Source organism: Arvicola amphibius, chromosome 8 (assembly GCF_903992535.2).
Source record: "Arvicola amphibius chromosome 8, mArvAmp1.2, whole genome shotgun sequence".
Lineage (NCBI taxonomy): Eukaryota > Metazoa > Chordata > Mammalia > Rodentia > Cricetidae > Arvicola > Arvicola amphibius.
The window spans coordinates 68,202,886-68,216,931 of record NC_052054.1 but is presented as its reverse complement, the minus strand read 5'-3'; positions in this window follow the sequence as shown (position 1 = coordinate 68,216,931).

Genomic DNA, 14,046 nt, shown 5'->3' with positions numbered 1-14,046 from the left:
TATGGTTTAGATCTGAAATGCCTCTCATGATTTAAAAATCTGCTTCCCAGATAGTAGTGCTATTTTGGCAGATGGTAGGATCCTTAGGCCATGAGGCACAGGTGGCAGGAGTTGGTCACTAGGAGCAATTCTTTTGAAGGTTATACCCAGCCCATAGTTAAGTGGCTCTCCACCTGTGAGCTGTGAGCCCTTTGGGTTGTATATCACATATTTACATTACAATTTATAATAGTATCAAAATTACAGTCATGAAGTAGCAAATCATTTGATGGTTGGGAGGGATCACTACAACATGAGGAAACGTATTAAAGGCTGTCAGCGTTGGGAAGGTTGAGAACCACTGGCCTAGTTGTGTTGGCTGCCTCTCTGCTTCTTACCATCCTGTGAACAGCCTTTGCCATATGCTCCTGTTGCCTTGAACTAAGCTGTCCCCTGTCCCCAGCCTAGCTTCCCCAGTGGGAGAGACTGAACCCTTTGAAATAGAACCAGAGTAAATCATTCCTTCAGTTATGCAAAATTAACATGCTGATGTATAACAAATGTGCATTTATGTGTACATTTTTATGGGCATATGCATTGATCAGGTTATAAATCCATAAGGCCTTCATGATCTCAATAATGTTTCTATCCAGAATTTCTCTTCTCTTGTATAATCTGGTTTCCACAGGTTTTAAGTATCTGGTGACTTGTTTTCCTTCATAATGGCTTGATTTTACATGGAGCTTGTAGAATTTTTATTTGAAGAGGATCATAAAGTCCTTGCCGTTTTCTAATTATTTTCATATTGGGTAATTGGTTTAGATTTGCTATTGTTGCCCATATGAACACACCGTTATTTTTATTGTTAAGCAGAATTTTATTCTGTGGACAAGTCCCTATTTGTTCATCTGTTAATGATCAAGCAGCTTGTGGCCAGTTGAAGACAACTAATAAAGTTACAAAGAACACATGTGTGTAGTTCTTTTTGGAAAGTCTATTTTAAAGTGATTTTAAAGGAACTTACACATTTAAAAAACTTCACAACATGTTCAAACTGATTTGAGTCCATTGTGATTCACATTAAGAAACGCTCTTAGAATGTGCTGGCAATCTGGCTACAACATCTGTAAGCCCATTGATTGCCAGGGTTGATTTGGTTGACTGGCTAGCTAGGCAAGTGTTCTCTTCCTACCTTGCTGCTGCATGCATGTCCCTTCTGAAGCTGTGAGCTTGGTCCAAGAGGAAAACGTTCCCTAGTAAAGAAGCAGCCTTTGATCACGAATATATGAGTATTTGCCCTCTCCGGCTAGAACCGCCAAGCGAGCACTCAAGAAAAGAACTGTCTAGTAGTTAAGAGCTAGTACTGATTTTCCAGTGGAGCCAGTTCAGTTCCCTACGTCAGATAGTAATGGCTGACCTTGGCTCCGGCTCTGGGAGATCTGATAACCTCTTCTGGCCTCCATGAACACACAGAGAGAAAGGGAGAGAAAAATAAAAATAAATATTAAAAAGAAAAAAGACTTTGATGGTTGAGTGTTCACCCTAAATAGGACATTATTCTCTCCAGTACTCAGGAAACGCTATTGAAGAGGAACCAGAAAGAATGTAACGGCTCGAAGATGAGAGAGGGCTTCAAAATGCCATCATATGGGTAATACACAGATATATTAATCACAAACTGAACATCTATCTACACATGACTCCAAATTCAGCTTCTCCCTCTAGAGAGACCCGGTCCTTGTCTGTCTCTACTTTGCCAGTCTACTTTCCTTCATGGAAAGAGACTGTAAGAGACTCCAAAACTTAAGATTTTTGTTGTCTTTTGTTTTAGATGTTCTCATTGATGCCATATGAGTCAAACAGTTCTAGGTCTCTAATTTTTGCTACTCTTGGCACTTTCCACGGCAGTTCCCCTAACCCAAGAGATTCTAAAAGGGCAGGGTCGATCCCAGGCTCAGGACTATATGAGAGGACACCTCCGGTCTCTTTATCCCAAAGGATAAACCCTTTCCAGAACCCTACTCGTTCTGGAAAGGTTGTTATCGTGACTCTGAAAGGCTCTGTGGGCGTACTCTTAAATTTCTAGCAACATGAACCTGCCACTGAAACCAATGGGGGACGCTGCGGACAAAGGAAACATACATTACTCACAATTCTTTGAGCCAAGTGGAAAAAGGCTGGACCAATGAACTCCAAGAAAGGCCTTTTAGGTGCTTGAACTGCAAACTGTAGGCAAGACTTCCTAAATCTCTGCCAAGCGGTCCTTGTAGCTACTTTGGAGTTATTTCTGGCTATCACTGATACAAGTGTGTGGAGTGGGGACCAAGGTAAGTAGAGAGGACAGGCAGGGGGTGCAGGTCTACATTACTACCACTGGGCCCTGGGAGGGATGCTCGAACGTTTGCCCAGTACAATGGCTGTTGCCGCAGGGGTGCAACCTGCCCAAGTGACCTGTTCCCCTGGCCTCACCACAGTCCTAGATCCCCGAGAGAATTCTGTTCTCATCCTTACTGTAGAAATCCCTGCGTATAGAACAAACAGTACTGAGCTTGTGAGTGGAATCTCTGCCACTGATGGCGATGTAATTGGGTGAGAGTGGGACCCGCAAAGGACTAATTGGCAGGTGTGTGTCTTGTTTGCAAGATTGAGAGGACTATTTATGCCTTACAATGAGAAGGTGAGGAATTTTCCTTGCAGTCTTACGGATCTGGAACCTAGTGAGTCTCAGAATGGAAGGGCATGGTTTGAAGACACTCAGAGTAGACTGGAGGGGTTAACAGCGAGGGGTTAACTCAGCCAGGAAGGTTGAGTCTTCTAGGAGTCGGCTTTGTGTGCTAAAGCCTAGGGATAAATAATAAAAAGAATAAAGCCTTATAGCTCCAGGATTGGACATGGATTGCAGGAGGCCTGAGCAGGTGAAACTCCTACCTTGATCCTTGGCAACCTTCTTCCCACAGATTCTCATGACCACCAAAGCGCTTATGGACTGTTCACAGGTGAGTAGAGAGAGTTCCAGAACCTTCACTGATGACCTCACTCCTTGTCTCTGGAATGGTGTGCAAAACTGATTGTTTCACCAGTTTCCACTGCGTGGACCTGGAGACCCCCAAGCCATGAGGGAAAACCCAGAGTGGGGTTACATAGAAAGGTTTCTCATGAAACTCTTAGCAACCAGTGGGGTGAGAGAAGAAAAGCTACCCCAGGCATGGCTTCCAAAATATGGAACTGAAATATGAGGCTGAACTTGCTTAGCGATCACAGGTTGCCTTTCCTTCTGCTGAAAATTAGAGCTCAGGGCAGAAGTCAGGCCTGGGTGTCCCGTGTCTATTCTGGAGATGATGGGAGCAGACACGATTTGGTGAGATTTTACCAGTTTCCCCATGGCTGCAGCAAGAACACACTGTAAGCGTTACAGCTCAGATGGAAAGATACCCTGGTACCTGGGAGCCAAGGAATATCTCACCCAAGAGATTTAGTGGGAGGAAAAAAACCCAGAAGGGTATCTGCCTCTGCTCAGGAGAAACAGCAGAGAACTGAGCAAGGCTTATGCAGAGTTGCTTGGGAAGAGGGGTGGAACTTTTCAGGGTAAAGCTTCCCAGGGTGGAGGTTGGTGGGATTTCAAGTAGAGTGTGGGGGGTGCAGATCCAGCCAGTAGAGCAGTTAGAGTGTTCTGCGGGTGGGACCTGGCAGTTGGAGGTTCTCAGGGGAGGGTCCTGGGAACTCATGTGGCTTGAGGCACCTACACACACTGTTGGACCCTAGAGTCCAATTACCGAGGAGGAGTCACCCCAAGAATACACTCTCACACCACAGATGATATAAAAGCAAGAGGATTTTAATTCTGCTACAGCAGGGTCACTCAGTATTCAATGCCAAGGACCCCGAATGCCTGTCACAAGCCATTCTTAAAGCAAAAAGCCATAGAAACAAGGGGGGAACTCGGGTGTTGTTTTCCAACTATTAGGACTGGCTTATTCAGGGGGGCTTCTAACAACAAGTGGTCTGAGACAGGGCTGGAGAGCGGTTGCCAGACCAGGCAAGGTAACAGGGAACATCTGGGGGTCATTCTGACCCCTTTCCAGGGACAGAGTCAAAACATCTGTGGACATCTGTGGGTTATCTTGTCCCAATTCTAAGAACGGAGCTCTATTTGGAGAACATCCACAAGGACATAGGGAGATGGAAAGTTCCCAACATTTCAGTATGTGCATGTATAGTTGTTAGACTCCCAGGGAGAGGGGAAGCACTAAGGCTGAGAGGGCTCAGAAATGGCCTCAGAATTGTCTTAAAGTTCTACAACACTATGGGGATAAAAGGAGGTAATGGACACCGTAGAGTCATAGCTAACTGCTATCGTCCAGGGAGTGATTGGTGTGGCTTCATCAGTGTAGTGACCAGAGGGTCAAAAGCTGTGGCTGAGCTCTGGGTTGCTTTTTCTGAGTTTATCTTCAGGGGAAATGAGAGAAGGGTAAAGTAACTCAAGGGATTCTGGATTTTTAGATTTTTATCAGATGGAAGCTTAACTACCTGCCTTTTAAAGTTGACTGTAAAATTTGATTTGGGAATGTATATTAGGATATCTGAAATTTTGTTTCGGCCGTCGTATAAATGAAGTGGAAACTCTTACATGAATATGCACCCCTGTACTCCCAGCACTGGGGGATAGAGGAGGGCAATCAGGAGTTCAATATATTTTTAGTTTTAAAAATACTTTAAACATTAGTTTTTGGTCTATTACTATTGTGTATGTGTGTGTACGTGCACAGCACAGCATGTGTATGCACGTCAGGGGAACAATCTTTCTACCTTTACTTGGGTTATGAAGATCAAACTTGAGTCCTCAGTCCTGAACAGCGCTTTACCCACTGAGCCATCTCATTTGCTATATTTTCAAAAGGATCAGATAACAAGCATTTCAAAGAGCAGCTGGGGACATGTCTACTTGAAAGATGGTCCTGCCGATCAGGATCCCTGGGAAAGATTAAACTTGAAGACACTTAAAAGGGCTGATGTTGACCCTAGAATATAGCCTGATTTAACAGGAAATGGATTTGCCTTTATGGTGCCTGGGCTCATCTACAGCTGCTGAAGTCAAGCAAGCTTCCTCCCAAGTATGGGCCCTATGGGTGTGTGCTGCTGCACTTGGGAAAGTCCTGGGGTTGATGCTCAAGAAAATAAGAGCCGAGTGGCGATGGCACACGCCTTTAATCCCCACACTCAGGAGGCAGAGGCAGGCGGATCTCTGTGAGTTCGAGGCCAGCCTGACCTACAAGAGCTTGTTCCAGGACAGGCTCCAAAAATTACAGAAAATTTTTGTCTCAAAAAACCAAAAAGAAAAAGAAAATAGGAGTGGGCTCAAGACTAGGTCTCATGACCTGAGCATCTGAGTAAAGTTGATGGGTGTCACAAAGATGAGAGAATGAAGGAAAATAATTGAGTGAGAATCTAGTGAGCAGGCAAGAATCAAAGGCTTCCTAGAAAGAGTGGATGTAGAGAGCTGAGTCAAGATGGCAGTGTGGCACAGTGAGTGCCTGTTCACCAGGCTCTGGGCTCACCAGCATTCAGAAGTATCTGAGGCATTTCAGTCAGGCTGGTGGGTTAGCTGAGAGTCATAAGGACTTGTCTACATAGTCTGGTGTGGAAAGCCTCAAGGATTAAGCATTGAGTTGTTAGATTGTTAGAGATAAGAAATCTGTAGTTCGAGAAGCCGTATCAAGATATCCAAGTTGAGCAAAGCCTTGGGGTTCTGTGATTCCCTGGATGGTTGTTGGTAGCTGTCCTACTTGGCTTTAGCTGTCATCTTGACACAGCCTAGAATAACTTGAGAAAGAAATCTTAGCGGAGGCACTATGCAGATTACAGTTAACATGACTTTCAACAGCATTTTTCTTCTTTCTTCTTCCAGATTGTTGGCATGAATCAGAGTATGAAGAAAATCCTTCTGTGAAGAGTGTTTATGGAGAAATGCCACAAGCCAGGACACCAAAAGAAGATCTACTTACTGGGAAGACTCAGTTCTGTGACATCTTTGTTTCTATCTTGACAAACATTTTGCATCTGAATGACCTACCTGAACAAAACCTGTTCTTTGTAGAGGCATGTTCAATCCTCCAGGGCCAAAAGCATCACAGTGCCAAGAACCCATTAAGGGGAGGGGTGGACAGTGACTCCCTTATGGAAAAACTGCATACTACATGTGTCAGGAAATCCCTTCACCCTATAGGAAAATTAGAAAGGACTTCACAGCTAGATAGAAACTTCTTCAGTACCAGAAAAGTCCCAAAGATGAGAAGCTAAATGAAATCATCAAGTCTATGGAGGCTAGTAGTAGAAAAAGTCACTTTAAGTCCCAAGAATTCAGAAAACCTTCCAGCTACAAACTCAAGCTCGTTCAGCACCCAAAGGTATGCACTGGAGAGATGGATTATGAGCCTAGAAGATGCAGGCAAGCCTTACAAGATAAATACTCACTAGTGCCATCCCGGAGAGTTCACACTGAAGAAAGGCCTTATGAGTGTAAGGAGTGTGGAAAATGCTTTAATCAAAATGCCACACTTACTACACACCAGAGGCTTCATACTGGAGAAAAACCATAAAAATGTGGCGAATGTGGGAAGTCACTCCATCAGAGCTCCAACCTCACTGAATGTAGTGAGGGGCTGCGGGCAGGCCTGCTTTTCATCCTGCCCGGCTCCCAGCCACCTGCTAGCTTATGCCCCGAAATAACAACACACAAATTGTATTCTTTTAAATACTGCCTGGCCCATTATTTCCAGCCTCTTACTCACATCTTAACTAACCCATATCTAATAATCTTTGTAACACCACGAATGGTGTCTTACCGGGAAAGATTCAGCACATCTGACCTGGTGGCTGGCTTCATCGCATCTGGCATCTCTCTGAGGAGAGGCACGGCAGTCTGACTAACTTAGGAGAGGCGTGGCATCTGACTGAGCCATCTACCTCACTTCCTTCTTCCTGTTCTGTCTACTCCACCCACCTAAGGGCCAGTCTATCAGATGGGCCAGGCAGTTTCTTTATTAATTATCCAATGAAATCATCAGATAGATAGAAGACACACCTACATCATTTCCCCTTTTTCTGTTTAAACAAAAAAGAAAGGCTTTCACTTTAACATAGTAAAACTACATATATATAAAAAACTACATATAAAAAGTTATAAAGCAAGAATTACAGTTACAATATTTATATCTATGTTATCTTTTATCATAACAATGGAAAACTATAACTATGTATCCACTCTTCAACTCCATCAAAGACTCCAGAAAGATATAATACTACCTAAGTAAACAAGAAATAATCAACTTCCAAACTCTAGAAATCACAGAGACATCTTGCTACCTGGACAGTCACCCAAAGTTCTTTTGTACCATTGGGGCATCCATCTTCGGCCTACAGGCCCATAAGTATCTAGCAGACATTTCCATGAAGCAGGAAATTTTGAAGGCAGTTCAGCCAGTATCTGTTGTGTCTTGTAGAATGTCTCATAGACTCTTTCATGAGTCAGGAACCCCAAAGAATCATCTCACATTTAGGCAAGTTCAGCAGTCCTCTCTCTGTGGGTTCTTTGTGTCCAGTTTCTGCAACAGTCCAGGCAAGAGCAGTTTCTTGCCCAAATGGCTATCAAACTCAATAAGGAGCCTCTTCGATGCCCATCTTCCTCTTGAAGTAGATTGGTGCTGCCAGGAGCAGACATGTCTCATTGTCATGAAAAGTCCTAAGTTATTAAGACATTTAAAATGCAATATTCTGTAGTCTTTGGAAGATAGGAAGTATGCCTATCTAACTGAAATATATCTCTATATATCTAGAAAATCTAACTAACATGACTACAAGCTTAACTATTATCAATGATTATTCATTAACAACCTATATTTCCTAATTATACATTACATTTTTAAATGAACTACACAATCACGATACCTTAATCAAGATCAGACATACATATATATATAACAAAATTGACCTTAAAATCCATACCAATGCAAATTATTCCTATCTATATCATATCCCCCTTTAAATGTAAAAGAACATTTATAAACAATATTTGGGAACATGGGCGCAGTTATTTCTCTCCAAACTGCTTCCTGCTGAATGGGGACGCTGTTAATCAGATCTTTCATGGTGTAACCTGTGTGCCAGGTTCATCTCAGTCATCAGTTGGGTGAAGTAATTTTCTGAAGGTGGTCACAGCAACCTTTCAGGAGGCCGTGGTCTGTCATACCATATTGGGATAGAAGCAATCCACAGGGTTTCATTTTCTGTAAAAACAAAAGAAGAATCTCTTTTCCAAAGTATCATATCCTTAGATCCAAATTCTGAAGTCAAGGTGTTTTCAAAATATCTTTCTTGGATTAGTTCAGCAGCATTTGTAAACAAATATCTTTTAGCAGCTATTGCTTCTTCCTCAGCATTTAAACAATTCAAAGAGAGCATAATAGCATACAGCATCAAGATTCTCTGTGTATTTTCCAACTTTGTACAGCTTTATTTTTACCTCTATTTCGTTTATTTTTACTTTTATTTTTTAAGACAGGTTCTCTGTATATCTTTGTCCTGGAATAACTCTGTTGACCAGGCTGTCCTTGAACTCACAGAGATCTACTGGCCTCTGCCTCCCCAGTGTTGGGATTAAAGGTGTGCTCTACAACACCTTGAACTCACAGAGATCTGTCTGTCTCTGCCTCCCAGGCACTCGGATTAAAGGTGTGTGCTACCACACCTCGAAGTCACAGAGGTCAATTTACCTTTGCCTCTCAAGTGTTGGGATTAAAGGTGTGTACTACCACACCTAACTACTTTCTTTCTTCCTTTTTTACCCTAAGAACTTTAACCTTTAGCATGCATATATTTTTAACACACTATAAATCATTTAGAGGTTTTCTTTGTTTTTGAATCTCTCTTTACTTTATCTTTCTCTCTCTCTTTCTGACCACACAAGTCTTTAAATTACTGAGCAATATGGGTAGGATTCAAGCCGTGGCTTTGCCAGCTAGATCCATCCCATTCCTTAGCTTTCCAGCCTCATGGCAGAGGTACTTGCTAGAGCCATTTTTATTACCACAACTCTGTGGCGTTTCAAGGTCCCTGCCAGCAAGCAAGCTGAAACAGTGTTAAACAACAGGGGTCAAAAGCTCCATAGTCAGGACCGCCTGCTTGAAAGAGTCAGAGTTTGCCCTGGTGGGACTGCCCAGAAAGCTGGCATTTTAAAACGGCGCAGCTTTTTTCCTGCTACGGCTGAAAACCGAAAAACAAACATTCAGCTTTTCATCAACACCATTTGTGTTTCGTGGCAGGACCTCTTAAAAGAGCTGCAAGATTTTGCAGCTAAAGCTGAGTCAGGAAGCCTCTCTTAGATGAGAGTGCTTTCTTACCTCTAGCAAGCAAAGCCAAACCTGAGAAATAGCTGCTACCAAGAAAACATGCTTTACTCTATTCCTCCCCAAGCTTTCTCAGGCTTTCTTTGGATTCAGTTATCCACGTTGGGTGCCATTCTGTAGTGAGGCACTGGGCTGCATTCCCGCCGCCCTGCTTTCGGCCTCCTGACTAGCTTATACCCTGAAATAACAACACACAAATTGTATTCTTTTAAATACTGCCTGGCCCATTATTTCCAGCCTCTTACTCACATCTTAACTAACCCATATCTAATAATCTTTGTAACACCATGAATGGTGTCTTACCGGGAAAGATTCAGCACATCTGACCTGGTGGCTGGCTTCATCACATCTGGCATCTCTCTGAGGAGAGGCACGGCAGTCTGACTAACTTAGGAGAGGCGTGGCATCTGACTGAGCCATCTACCTCACTTCCTTCTTCCTGTTCTGTCTACTCCACCCACCTAAGGGCCAGTCTATCAGATGGGCCAGGCAGTTTCTTTATTAATTATCCAATGAAATCATCAGATAGATAGAAGACACACCTACATCAACTGAATACTGTAGACTTCACAGTGGAGAAAGGCCTTATGAGTGTGGAAAGCATGGGAAAGTCTTTGGATGCAAATCCAATCCTGTCTGGCATCAGAGAACTCACACAGGGGAGAGGCCAGTATGGAAAATCCTTTGGCCAACAAACTACCCTCATTAGACACCAGAGAATCCACACGGAAGAAAGGCCTTATGAATGTAGGGAATGTGGCAAATGTTTTCAGCAAAACTTCAGCCTCATTGAACACCATAGAATTCACACTACAACAAAAATTTATGAGTGTGACTAGTGTGGGGAAATTTTTTAGCCAAAGAGCTACCCTTATCAGACACCAGCGAGTTCACACTGAAGAAAGACCTTATGAATGCAGGGAATGTAGCAAAGCCTTTGAGTACAAATCCGAACTTGATTGCCGTCAGAGAACTCACACTGGGGAAAGGCCGTATGAGTGTGCTGACCGTGGGAAACTCTTCAGGCAGAGCTACAGTCCTGTTGAACACCGGAGAACACATACCAGCGCAAGGCCTTATGGGTGCAGCCAGTGCAGAAAGTCCTTTAGCTGGAGGGCAGCCTTTATTAAACATCAGAGCGTTTACCCTGGGGAGCGACCTTATACTGTTGGGGAATGCAGGAAATCCCTCGGTCGAAGCAGCAGCCTGACCCAACATTGCAGAACTCACACTGGGGAAAGGCCAGATGAGTGTGAACAGAAGTCATTTAGGCAAAAGTCTGTCCTCATTCAACACCAAGTAGTGCACCTTGAGGAAAGGCCTTATGAACGCACCAAATATGGTTAATCGTTTAGTCAGCATTCCAGTTTCTTCAACACCAAAAATGTCATGGCATGGGGAATACTCAGAAAGGCAGCAAATATGGGAAATTCCTTAACACTGTGTCTAACACAGCTCCTGAAAGGCCACATTTTAGAAAGGCTTTAGAGCAACAGGTAATGTAATCTTTACTCTTAACAGAGTAACTGAACAGTTTGGGGGTTTTGTTTGTTTTGTTGTTTGTTTATTTGTTTATTGTGTGAGATAGGATCTCCTTAAGTAGCTCTGGCTGTCTTAGAAATCACTAGGTAGAGCATTTGGCCTCAAACTCGCAGAGCTCCGTCTGCCTCTGCTTCCCAAATGCTGGGGTTAAAGGTGAGCGCCACCACACCCAGTTAAGATGAGCTGAACTTTTTAAGCATGCCATCTGCCAGCATTTAAACCCCATCATAACCATCTCAAAGGGTAAAGTGTCCCATGCCTTCCAGGCGGGTGTGATACATATGGAGCTGCCCTTCAGCAGGTCCTGAGAGTCTCCCTTGCCCAGATTAAGTCACTGCCACATTCTTTCATTGAAATAGTTTCGCCTCTTGGCACCTTCAGCATTTGTATACATGTACCTCCAACATGCCTGCGCTCCTCTAGAGGAAATTATCTGTAGCCTGTACCTTAGGGGTGGCATATTTCCTTTTCTGACTATGTAAAAACCTGTAGTTTGGCTACTAAACAAGAGACCTGTGGGGGAAGACTTGCCTTCCTTTAAATTCTTGACCTGGTGTTACTCTTTGGAGTTGAGGTTGACTTTATTCCCTTTTATGACTGACTAGGCATGTCTAATTGACATTGAGACATTCACTAAGCAGTCACTTCCAGGAGCAGGAGTTACAAAACATTGTGAGTCAATCAACATGGGTATTGGGAGCTGAAAAGAAGTGTTCTTAACTGCTGAGTCATCTCTATGGTCCCTTTTTCTCAGCGATATCCACCCCTTCATCAGCTCAGCAAGTTCCCAATATCCAAACAGGCTATCAGGCTTGTAACAGGCCATTCCACCCCAGGACCCTCTAATTTCATCAAACCCACCATCCGTCCTGCTTGTTATGCATTATCCATGTGTCATGCTCCATCCCCTCAACTCCATCACCTGTTGGCGTAAATCACAAACAATCCCACACCAGTTTGGAATTATGATTAATAGAATGGTTATTTATTTAAAGGGGAAAAAACTTACAGATCACCGTCCCAGACAACAGCCCTCTGCGCAATCAGGAAGGGAGCCTAGTCGTCAGAAGCGGAGCCAGAAGCCAGAGAGCGAGTGGAGGGAAGTGGCCGCATTTTTAAAAAGAGAGACCACGCCCCAATGGGCTGGTATCTCAGCGGCTATTGGCTGAAGGAGCAGAAGGAGCTCCCGCAACACCTCCCCCTTTAGTTTAAGTAAGAGAGTTCTAAACCTACTATGAAATTATATACAATAAGCACAAATATCCTATTCCAACTAGCTTACGTCTTGTATAATAAATAACTTGGCCAAGTCATGAGAGGAAAGTAACTACATTTATATAGTCTTCAACCCCATCGAAGATCTGAGAAGGAAAATAATGTTACCTGAGTAATTAGGAAGTGCATTCAAACCACTTCTAAAACATGCAACAAATCACAGAGACAACTAGCTACCTGGACAATCACCCAAAGTCACGTTTGCAGCGTTGAAGCAACCAACTTTGGCTAAGGCCTAACGTAACTGACATACCATTTTCAAAGGCAAGAAACTTTTCAGAACTATCTTACCCTGTCTTGGCAGGATATGACAGTCCTGTTTTATCCATTTATGGATGCTCTGTATCTGTCAGTGGTTGAGGTATGGGCATTTCTTTGCCCAAAGGCCAGTTCTGCCAAGAAGAAAGGCTCCACGTGGAGTGTCTTTGGTGCTCAACATTCTCTCGGGAATAGATTGGTGTTGCCAGGAGCAATTGTGTCTCACTACCAAATTATTTGTCTACCATGGAACTCTGAGTTAAATTAAAGGCCATTTTCTACAGCTCTTTGAAGAGGTTGAAGATTATCTATCTATTCTGAGTATAGTCTCTATTTATCTAACGAACCTGATTAGTCTAATTATAAATGACAAACATAGATGACTACTGATCTATATAATTCTCAATACCTATCTAACTTAAAGACTAAGACAATAAACAACTGTGCAATAAATGAGGACAATATGACCTCCAAATATAAACAATGTACAAATATACAATGCAATATGGTAAATACATACAATATATATATCAATACAATATATATATCAATACATAAATGTTTTAAACAGAGGTAGAAACATGCATGCATACAATAGTCAATATAATTTAACTTTGTATCAATATACAAGAATTGATACCAAATTATTTGTCTAAAAACAGTAACTCACAATTAATCTATTATCCCATCATCCAATTATCCCTCTTTTTTTTTTCAAAAAGATCCCTGAGCTTATAAAATTCCTCCTCCAACCCCCAAACCCTCAATCATATACTAATTATAATCAACCCTTAAATAATGTCCCTAAACCCAAGGACAAACTTTACGGGGAGAGGGGACGTCGTCCTCTAGAATTACTTCCAGCTGTCATGGGGGCGACATCTTTCTGGGGGATCCTGTGAAAGTAAAATGATGGTTAAATTCCAAGATCAATATCTTTTAAAATTGAAAATAGTCTCTGAGCATTTTGTGTAGGTCTGGCCAGAATGTTGTACAAGATGTGCACCATTTCAGATAACCAAGTTGGAACTGTCTTGTGTAGCTGGTACCCAAAACAGGTCTTGTAGTCTTGTAGTAGCGCTATCAGTATCATGACGTCATATCAACCAGGTGGAGTTGTTGTTATGGGGCCCCATCTTCTTCCTGGAAACTTCAAGTGTCACTGCAGGAAAAACTCATTGTTCATTGTGAAAAGCTCAAACATTAATCATATAGACATATACAGACATACATATATTCAACGAAAGACATGATATGTTCAGTGAAAAGTATGAGAGGTATGAAGAAAAGCAAAGATGTTTTCTAAACTCATATTTCTTTCTGTCCCATATCATGGCTCTTGACATGAGACAGAAACTCCAGAAACTCTGGGTTTTCTCTTAACAACAGGCTTGGAATTAGAGAGGGACTGAGCCAGAGTCCAACTCCAAAACCAGCTCTATAAATTTAGAAATATGATTTAGTATATTCTACTTACAGAATCCATTCAGTTTTCTTGATAATCCCTATTGGGCAGTTATTTTCTCATCTGTCAATATTCAAACATCCAGGGTCCCTTGAATTTTTCAAAGATGAATGTTTACCTGTGGAG